This window comes from Arachis hypogaea, chromosome 15 (assembly GCF_003086295.3).
Source record: "Arachis hypogaea cultivar Tifrunner chromosome 15, arahy.Tifrunner.gnm2.J5K5, whole genome shotgun sequence".
Taxonomy (NCBI): Eukaryota; Viridiplantae; Streptophyta; class Magnoliopsida; order Fabales; family Fabaceae; genus Arachis; species Arachis hypogaea.
The window spans coordinates 80,500,789-80,510,982 of record NC_092050.1 but is presented as its reverse complement, the minus strand read 5'-3'; the positions used below and the strand labels follow the sequence as shown (position 1 = coordinate 80,510,982).

Genomic DNA, 10,194 nt, shown 5'->3' with positions numbered 1-10,194 from the left:
AGCTAGGCTAAAAAAGGTGCAAAGCACCAAAAAGAAAAAGCTGTGTTCAAGAATCAAGAAGAGCGAAACTAAGAGAATCAATAATATCATCCGGATTCCAGTTCCAAAGGATGTCAATAGTTCTAAACTTCAAAAGAAAATGAGATGCAAAAACTGTTCAGAAGTAAATAGCTAATAGCCCCATTCAATTCTTTGGAACTGAGCTTCAGTGAAAATCCTAAGACTTATTGTATCTTTCTCTTCTTTTTAGTCCTACTTGTTTTTGGTTGCTTGAAGACAAGCAACAGTTTAAGTTCGGTGTTCTGATGAGCGAATATTTTATACACTTTTTGGTACTATTTTCTCAGTGTTTTTAGTATATCTTGTTAAGTTTTATTATGTTTTAGTAGATTTTAGTGTAAATTTTACTTTTTGGATACTACTTTGAGCTTTGATATTTTTGTTGTGATTTTAGGTAAATCTTGGGTGAATTTGGCAAATTTTGGCAAAGTTTGATTCAGAGGCAAAGAAAGCATAGCAGATGCTGTCAGATTCTGACCTTCGTGCATTCAAACGATCATTGCTAGAGCTACAGAGGTCCAAATGATGCGTTCTTAATGGCGTTGGAAAGCTAACTTTCGGAGCTTTCCAGAAATATATAACAGTTTATACTTTTTTTTTTGGAAATGATGACCCAAAATGGGAGTTGAACGCCCATTCTACACCTTTTCTGGCGTTCAACGCCCCAAAAGGACTGAAGCCACTAAGCCAACGTTGAATGCCCAAGACTGGCGTTCAACGCTACAAGGGGAGCAAGGAAACAGCATATCTCCCCCCTAATAGGCGTTCAACGCCCACCCTTTCAAGTTGGACGCCAAGCTCAACCCAAACACTCACCAAGTGGGCCCAGCAGTGGATTTTCGCACCTTTAACCTAGTTTAGTTTTTTTTGTAATTTCTAATTATTATTAATATCTTTTTAGTTTTAGTATTAGTATATATAAGCAAAGATATCCACTGTTTAGGATCTTCTCCACCACATTTGAACCTTATACATTATTCTCTGTACAGTGTGAGCAACTAAACCTCCTAGGTTAAGGTTACAATCTCTACTGATTCCTATGGATTAATAATATTACTGTTCTATTTCAATATATATTTGATTCTATTCTATGATGCATTTTCGTCCTTCATCCTTATGAATCTAGGGTAGAACGGAAGTATGGCCCTTTATTCTATATGAGTTCTTGCGAGTCCTGACCCGGATAGTATTGAGTTATAGCTTGAGACTGCATCACAGGTTCCAAGAGAGTATTTAGGCTAATTGGGATATGTGACATATAATCCCGTTATTTATGGGTAAATGAGGTCTCTGTGGCGCTAAGGCTAGAATCATAAAGCATCATTCTCTGATCCGGAAGATCCGACCTTGTCTGTGCATTTTGAGTAGGATCAACAAAAGGAGAATGGATTGCTCGGACTTCATCCTTGGCTATAGTGAAGCACTATTAGCTAACTTAATGAGAAGACATGAGTTACTCAAATACGGTGTGGAGCTATGGTTTAAGGGAGATTAACTTGATGAGAGGACATGAGTTAATCACTTACAGCCTTGCCATTGAATGAATAATTCATTATTGAAGTAATCAGTAAGAAAAGTTAATCCAGAAAGATAAAGCATCTCCAAAGCCTTAACTGATTTATCATAATTATTTCTTCATTATTTCTTTATTGCTTTCTCTACTCATCTTATGCGCATTCAACAACAACCATGTTTTCTATTCGCCTGACTAAGATCTGCAGGATAACCACAGCTTTCTCAATCCAGCAATCCTCGTGGGATTCGACCCTCACTCTGAGGTATTACTTGGATGACCCAGTGCACTTGCCGGTTCAGTTGTGCAAGTCACAAATTCGCATACCAGTGGGATTGCTGGACGGGAAGCTTCGCCAGTCCCAGGTGGATGTCGGGAAGCTGAAGAAGAAGCTGGAGGCAGCAGAGACAGCTCGTCTAAAGGTAGTTAAGGATGCCGAGGATTTTGAGGCAAGCTCCTCCATCTTTCCGAGGTAGAGACTTCGCTTCTTACCCAGCTGGGGGTGAACAGAAGCGGGCCTCAGATGTCGAGTCCACGGTCGTCGTCCTGCTTGCCGAGGTAGACACTTTGTGGGATGAGGCGGCGAAGATGAAGAAGGAAAAATGGACGTTGTTAGAGGATGTTAAGGGCACGATTTTGGTAGCCGAGGAGACTATGAGGGTCCAAGCCTTAGTCCTTGCTCTAGGTGTGGACGTATCTGTGATGGGAGCGTTCAAGACCGTCAAGGATAGCCAAATCGTGGATTTGGAGTGACTTTAAAATATTTTGTCAAATTTGTAAGCCATTTTGGCATAACTTTAATTTTGGTTTGTAAGTTGTTTGTTCGGCCATTACTGTTTGCTATTTTGGGGCCGTTTAGGCTGTTTACTCACGTTTTATGAATACTATGTGGTCTCTTGGTGGACCATTTATAAGTAGTGGGCCTCTTGGTAGGCAGTGTTAAATACTTGTTTTTTTTTATTTTGGATATTCATGTTTTTGGCCTCGGGGGTAATCGGTCCCTGGGGGTTGCCGCGTTTGGTTCATGCCATCGGATAGGACAATGCTTTGAAAAATGAATTTTATTTAAAGTTTAGGCCTCATTTAAACCTCTCGATGTTGGTAGGAAAGAGTGCCTGATAAGGAAAAATATGCAATGAAACAATTTAAACAATAAACAAAAATGAAAATAAAAGACAATCTAAACCACCTTGATCTCGTCGCTTGGAAGGATGCTCCTACGTATAATAGCGCCGTAAGTTGGTGGCATTCTAAGATCTCGGGAGCTCGGTCCCATCTAGTCTTTCGAGCTTGTAGGCTCCTTTTCTGATTACCATCTTGATTTGATAGGGGCCTGGTGCACGAAATTGTGATCATCAATGGCGTCAACAACTTGGTACGCACAATTGTAATCTCAACTCTTTTTCACAATTCCGCACAACTAACCAGCAAGTGTATTGGGTCGTCCAAGTAATAAACCTTACGTGAGTAAGGGTCGATCACACGGAGATTGTTGGCTTGAAGCAAGCAATGGTCATCTTGTAAATCTCAGTCAGGCGGATTCAAATGGTTATGAAGTTTAAGATAATTAAAAGATGAATAAAACATAAAATAAGATAGAGATACTTATGTAATTCATTGGTGAGAATTTCAGATAAGCGTATGGAGATGCTTTGCCCCTTCTGAATCTCTGCTTTCCTATTGCTTCCATCCAATCATTCATACTCCTTTCCATGGCAAGCTTTATGTTGGGTTTCACCGTTGTCAATGGCTACCTCCCGTCCTCTCAGTGAAAATGGTCCAAATGCGCTGTCACCGCATGGCTAATCATATGTCGGTTCTCGATCATATTGGAATAGGATCCATTGATCCTTTTGCGTCTGTCACTACGCCCAACACTCGCAAGTTTGAAGCTCATCACAGTCATCCCTTCCCAGATCCTACTCGGAATACCACAGACAAGGTTTAGACTTTTCGGATCTCAGGAATGGCCGCCAATAGTTCTAGCCTATACCACGAAGGTTCCAGTCTTAGATTAAAAATCCAAGAGATACACATTCAAGCTTGTTTACATGTAGAACGGAAGTGGTTGTCAGAAACACATTCATAGGTGAGAATGGTGATGAGTGTCACAGATCATCACATTCATCAAGTTGAAGAACGAGTGTATATCTTAGAGAAGAGATAGGCTTGAGTTGAATAGAAAAACAATAGTACTTTGCATTAATTCATGAGGAACAGCAGAGCTCCACACCTTAATCTATGGGGTGTAGAAACTCCACCGTTGAAAATACAAAAGTGATAATGGTGTTCATTGGCTTCGGCCCCAGAGGGGGAACCAGAAGAACCAAGATGAAAATATAATAGTAAAAGGTCCTATTTATAGAGAACTAGTAGCCTAGGGTTACAGAAATAAGTAATTAATGCAGAAATCTTCTTCCGGTCCCACTTGGTGTGTCCTTGGGCTGAGCATTGAAGCTTTCACATGTAGAGACTTTTCTTGGAGTTAAACGCCAGCTTTTGTGCCAGTTTGCACGTTTAACTCCAGCTTTTATGCCAGTTCTGGCGTTTTGACGCCAGAATTTTTATGCTGACTTGGAATGCCGATTTGGGCCATCAAATCTCAAGCAAAGTACGGACTATTATATATTGCTGAAAAGCCCAGGATGTCTAATTTGCAACGCAATTGAGAGCGTGCTAATTGGGCTTCTGTAGCTCCAGAAAATCTACTTCGAGTGTAGAGAGGTCAGAATCCAACAACATCTGCAGTCCTTTTTCAGCCTCTGAATCAGATTTTTGCTCAAGTCCCTCAATTTCAGCCAGAAAATACCTGAAATCACAGAAAAACACAAAAAATCATAGTAAAGTCCAGAAATGTGATTTTTATTTAAAAACTAATAAAAATATAATAAAAAGTAACTAAAATATACTAAAAACATACTAAAAACAATGCCAAAAAGCGTATAAATTATCCGCTCATCACAACACTAAACTTAAATTGTTGCTTGTTCCCAAGCAACTAAAAACAAAGTAGGATAAAAATAATAGAATATACAATGAATTCCAAAAACATCTATGAAGATCAGTCTTAATTAGATGAGCGGGGCTATTAGCTTTTTGCTTCTGAACAGTTTTGTTATCTCACTTTATCCTTTGAAGTTCAGAATGATTGGCATCTATAGGAACTCAAAATTCAGATAGTGTTATTGATTCTCCTAGTTCAATATGTTGATTCTTGAACATAGCTACTTTATGAGTCTTGGTCGTGACCCTAAGCATTTTGTTTTCCAGTATTACCACCAGATACATAAATGCCACAGACACATAACTGGGTGAACCTTTTCAGATTGTGAGTCAGCTTTGTTAGAGTCCCCAATTAGAGGTGTCCAGAGCTCTTAAGCACACTCTTATTGCTTTAGACCACGACTTTAACCGCTCAGTCTCAAGTTTTCACTTGACACCTTCACGCCACAAGGACATGGTTAGGGACAGCTTGGTTTAGCCGCTTAGGCCAGGATTTTATTCTTGTGGGGCCTCCTATCCACTGATGCTCAAAGCCTTGGATCCTTTTTATTTTACCCTTGCCTTTTGGTTTAAAGGGTTATTGACTTTTTCTGCTTGCTTTTTCTTTTTCTTTTTTCTTTTTTTCTTTATTTTTGCCTCTTTTTTTTCGCATATATTTTTTTCTCCGAGCTTTTCACTGCTTTTTCTTGCTTCAAGAATAATTTTTATGATTTTTCAGATTATCAATAATATTTTTCCTTTTCCATTATTCTTTCAAGTGCCAACAATTTTAACATTCATGAACAACAAATTCAAAAATATGCACTATTCAATCATTCATTCAGAAAAACAAAAAGTATTGCTACCACATCAAAATAATTAATCTATTTTGAAATTCAAAATTCATGTACTTCTTTTTCTTTTTGCAATTAAAAACATTTTTCATTTAAGAAAGGTGATGGATTCATAGGACATTTATAGCTTAAAGGCATAGACACTTAGACACTAGTGATCATGTAATAAGACACAAACATAAATAACCATAAAGCATAAAAATTCAAAAAACAGAAAATAAAGAACAAGGAAATTAAAGAACGGGTCCACCTTAGTGAAGGCGGCTTGTTCTTCCTCTTGAAGATCTTATGGAGTGCTTGAGCTCGTCAATGTCTCTTCCTTTCCTTTGTTGCTCCTCCCTCATGACTCTTTGGTCTTCTCTAATTTCATGGAGGAGGATAGAATGCTCTTGGTGCTCCACCCTTAGTTGTCCCATATTGAAACTTAATTCTCCTAGGGAGGTGTTGATTTGCTCCTAATAATTTTGTGGAGGAAAATGCATCCCTTGAGGCATCTTAGGGATTTCATGATGAGGAATTTCCTCATGCTCTTGTCCATGAGTGGACTCTCTTATTTGCTCCATCCTTTTCTTAGTGATGGGCTTGTCCTCATCAATGAGGATGTCTTCTTCTATGTCAATTCCAGCTGAATTGCAAAGGTGACAAATGAGATGAGGGAAGGCTAACCTTGCCAAAGTAGAGGACTTGTCCGCCACCTTGTAGAGTTCTAGGGATATAACCTCATGAACTTCTACTTCCTTTCCGATCATGATGCTATGGATCATGATAGCCCGGTCTATAGTAACTTCAGACTGGTCGCTAGTAGGAATGATTGAGCGTTGGATGAACTCCAACCATCTCCTAGCCACGGGCTTGAGGTCATGCCTTCTTAGTTGAACCGGCTTTCCTCTTGAATCTCTCTTCCATTGAGCGCCCTCTTCACAAATATGTATGAGGACTTAGTCCAACCTTTGATCAAAGTTGACCTTTCTAGTGTAGGGCGTGCATCTCCTTGCATCATGGGCAAGTTGAATGCCAACCTTATATTTTCCGGACTAAAATCTAAGCATTTCCCCCGGACCATTGTAAGCCAATTCTTTGGGTCCGGGTTCACAATTTGATCATGGTTCTTGGTGATCTATGCATTGGCATAAAACTCTTGAACCATTAAGATTCCGACTTGTTGAATGGGGTTGGTGAGAATTTCCCAACCTCTTCTTCGAATCTCATGTCGGATCTCTGGATATTCACCCTTTTTGAGTTTGAAAGGGACCTCGGGGATCACCTTCTTCTTGGCCACAACTTCATAAAAGTGGTCTTGATGCACCCTTGAGATGGATCTCTCCATCTCCCATGACTCGGAGGTGGAAGCTTTTGCCTTCCCTTTCCTCTTTCTAGAGGTTTCTCTGGCCTTAGGTGCCATAATTGGTTATGGAAAAACAAAAAGCAACGCTTTTACCACACCAAACTTAGAAAGTTTGCTTGTCCTCGAGCAAAAGAAGAAAGAAGAGAGTAGAAAAAAGAAGAAATAGAGGAGATGGAGGGGGTTTTGTGGTTCGGCCAAGGGGGAGAAGTAGTAGTTATGTTGTGTGAAAATGAAGGAGTGAAGACGGGTTTATATAGGAGTGGAGAAAGGGGTAGGGTTCGGCCATGTATGGGTGGGTTTGGGAGGGAAAGTGGTTTGAATTTGAATGGTGAGGTAGGTGGGGTTTTAGGATGGATGGATTGGGATTGGTGAAGAGATTATGGAGAAGAGGGTAGGATTTGATAGGTGAGGGATTTTTGGGGAAGAGGTATTGAGGTGATTGGTGAAGGGTATTTGGGGAAGGTGTGAAGAAGAGAGAGAGAGAGATAAGGTAGGTGGGGATCCTGTGGGGTCCACAGATCCTGTGGTGTCAAGGATTTCTCATCCCTGCACCATGTTGGCGTGTAAACGCCCCCTTGATTGCCAAGCCTGGCGTTAAACGCCAGGTTTCTGCCCATTTCTGGCGTTAAACGCCAGTTCTGTGCCCCTTTTTGGCATTAAACGCTAGCTTTGTGCCCCTTTCTGGTGTTAAACGCCAATTTGGTGCCCATTTCTGGCGTTAAACGCCCAGAATGGTGCCAGACTGGGCGTTTAACGCTCATTCTGCTACCCTTACTGGCGTTTAAACGCCAGTAAGCTTCTCTTCCATGGTGTGCTATTTTTAATACTGTTTTTCATTTTGTTTTTGCTTTTTTAGTTATTTTTGTGACTTCACATGATCATCAACCTACAGAAAACATAAAATAACAATGGAAAAGAAATAGATATAATAAAATTGGGTTGCCTCCTAACAAGCGCTTCTTTAATGTCAATAGCTTGAGAGTGGACTCTCATGGAGCCTCACAGATACTCAGAGTATGATCATGACCTCCCAACACCAAACTTAGGGTTTGAATGTGGGGGCTCTATTAGACTTTGCATTGAGAGAAGCTTTTCATGCTTCTTCTCCATGTCTACAGAGGGAGATCCTTGAGCTTTAAACACAAGCGAGTCCTCATTCACTTGAAGGACCAATTCTCTTCTGTCAACATCAATCACAGCTTTTGCTGTGGCTAGGAAGGGTCTGCCAAGGATGATGGATTCATCCATACACTTCCCAATGTCTAGGATTATAAAATCAGCAGGGATGTAGTGGCCTTCAACCTTTACCAAGACATCCTCTTCAATTCCATAAACCTGTTTCCTTGAATTATCTGCCATCTCTTGTGAGATTCTTGCAGCTTGTACCTCAAGGATCTCTAGCTTCTCCATCACAGAGAGTGGCATGAGGTTTATACTTGACCCCAGGTCACACAGAGCCTTCTCAAAGGTCATGGTGCCTATGGTACAAGGTATTGAGAACTTTTCAGGATCCTGTCTCTTCTGAGGTAAGCTCTGCCTAGTCAAGTCATCCAGTTCTTTGGTGAGCAAGGAGGGTTCATCCTCCCAAGTCTCATTACCAAATAACTTGGTATTTAGCTTCATGATTGCTGCAAGGTACTTAGCAACTTGCTCTTCAGTAACATCTTCATCCTCTTCAGAGGAAGAATACTCATCAGAGCTCATGAATGGCAGGAGGAAATTCAATGGAATCTCTATGGTCTCTGTATGAGCCTCAGATTCCCATGGTTCCTCATTAGGGAACTCCTTGGAGGCCAGTGGACGTCCATTGAGGTCTTCTTCAGTGGAAATCACTGCCTTTCCCTCCTCTATGCATTCAGCCATGTGGGACGTGTTTATGGCCTTGCATTCTCTCTTTGGGTTCTCTTCTGTATTGCTTGGGAGAGTACGAGGAGGGAGTTCAGTAATCCTCTTACTCAGCTGACCCACTTGTGCCTCTAAATTTCTAATGGAGGACCTTGTTTCAGTCATGAAACTTTGAGTGGTTTTAGATAGATCAGAGATTATGGATGCTAATTCAGATTGGCTCTGCTTAGAATTCTCTATTTGTTGCTAAGAAGATGATGAAAAAGGCTTGCTATTGCTAAACCTATTTCTTCCACCATTACTGTTGTTGAAGCCTTGTTGAGGCCTCTGTTGGTCCTTCCATGAGAGATTTGGATGATTTTTCCATGAAGGATTATAGGTGTTTCTATAGGGTTCTCCCATGTAATTCACCTCTTCCATTGCTGGGTTCTCAGGATCATAAGCTTCTTCTTCAGATGAAGCTTCTTTGGTACTGCCTGTTGCTGCTTGCATTTCAGACAGACTCTGAGAAATCATATTGACTTGCTGAGTAAATATTTTGTTCTGAGCCAATATGGCATTTAGAGTATCAATCTCAAGAACTCCTTTCTTCTGATTTGTTCCATTATTCACAGGATTCCTTTCAGAAGTGTACATGAATTGGTTATTTTCAACTATTTCAATGAGTTCACGAGCTTCTGCAGGCGTCTTCTTCAGATGAAGAGATCCTCCAGTAGAGCTGTCCAATGACATCTTGGACAGTTCAGACAGACAATCATAGAAGATACCTATGATGCTCCATTCAGAAAGCATGTCAGAAGGACACCTTCTGATCAATTGCTTGTATCTTTCCCAAGCTTCATAGAGGGATTCACCTTCCTTCTGTCTGAAGGTCTGGACTTCTACTCTAAGCTTACTCAATTTTTGAGGTGGGAAGAATTTGGCAAGAAAAGCACTAACCAGCTTTTCCCAAGAGTTCAGGCTTTCCTTAGGTTGTGAATCCAACCATGTTCTAGCTCTGTCTCTTACAGCAAAGGGAAAAAGCATAAGCCTGTAGACCTTGGGATCAACCCCATTGGTCTTGACAGTGTCACAGATTTGCAAGAATTCAGCCAAGACCTGATGAGGATCTTCCAATGGAAGTCCATGAAATTTGCAATTCTGTTGCATCAGAGAAACTAATTGAGGCTTAAGCTCAAAGTTGTTTGCTCCAATAGCAGGGATAGAGATGCTTCTCCCATATAAGTTGGGAGTAGGTGCAGTAAAGTCACCAAGCACCTTCCTTGCATTGTTGGCATTGTTGTTATTTTCGGCTGCCATGACTTCTTTTTGTTTGAAAATTTCTGTTAGGTCCTCTACAGAGAGTTGTGCTTTAGCTTCTATTAGCTTTCTCTTCAAGGTCCTTTCAGGTTCAGGATCAGCTTCAACAAGAATGCCTTTGTCCTTGCTCCTGCTCATATGAAAGAGAGGAGAAAAAAGTATGGAATCCTCTATGTCACAGTATAGAGATTCCTTGAGATGTCAGAGGAAAAGAAGAATAGAAGGAGGAGGTAGAAAGGAGAGAATTCGAACTTATAGAGAGAGGGAGTCCGAATTGCACATTGAGGAAGAGTGCT

General features: G+C 40.7%; 1 non-coding gene across 1 annotated transcript; it reads left to right on the top strand.

The window, feature by feature from the left end:
• Positions 1–9,385: 9,385 nt before the first annotated feature.
• LOC112752927 (small nucleolar RNA R71) lies at positions 9,386–9,493 on the top strand. Its single transcript, XR_003177336.1, has one exon. It is a non-coding gene; the product is annotated as a small nucleolar RNA R71 (small nucleolar RNA).
• The last annotated feature ends 701 nt before the right edge of the window (positions 9,494–10,194 follow it).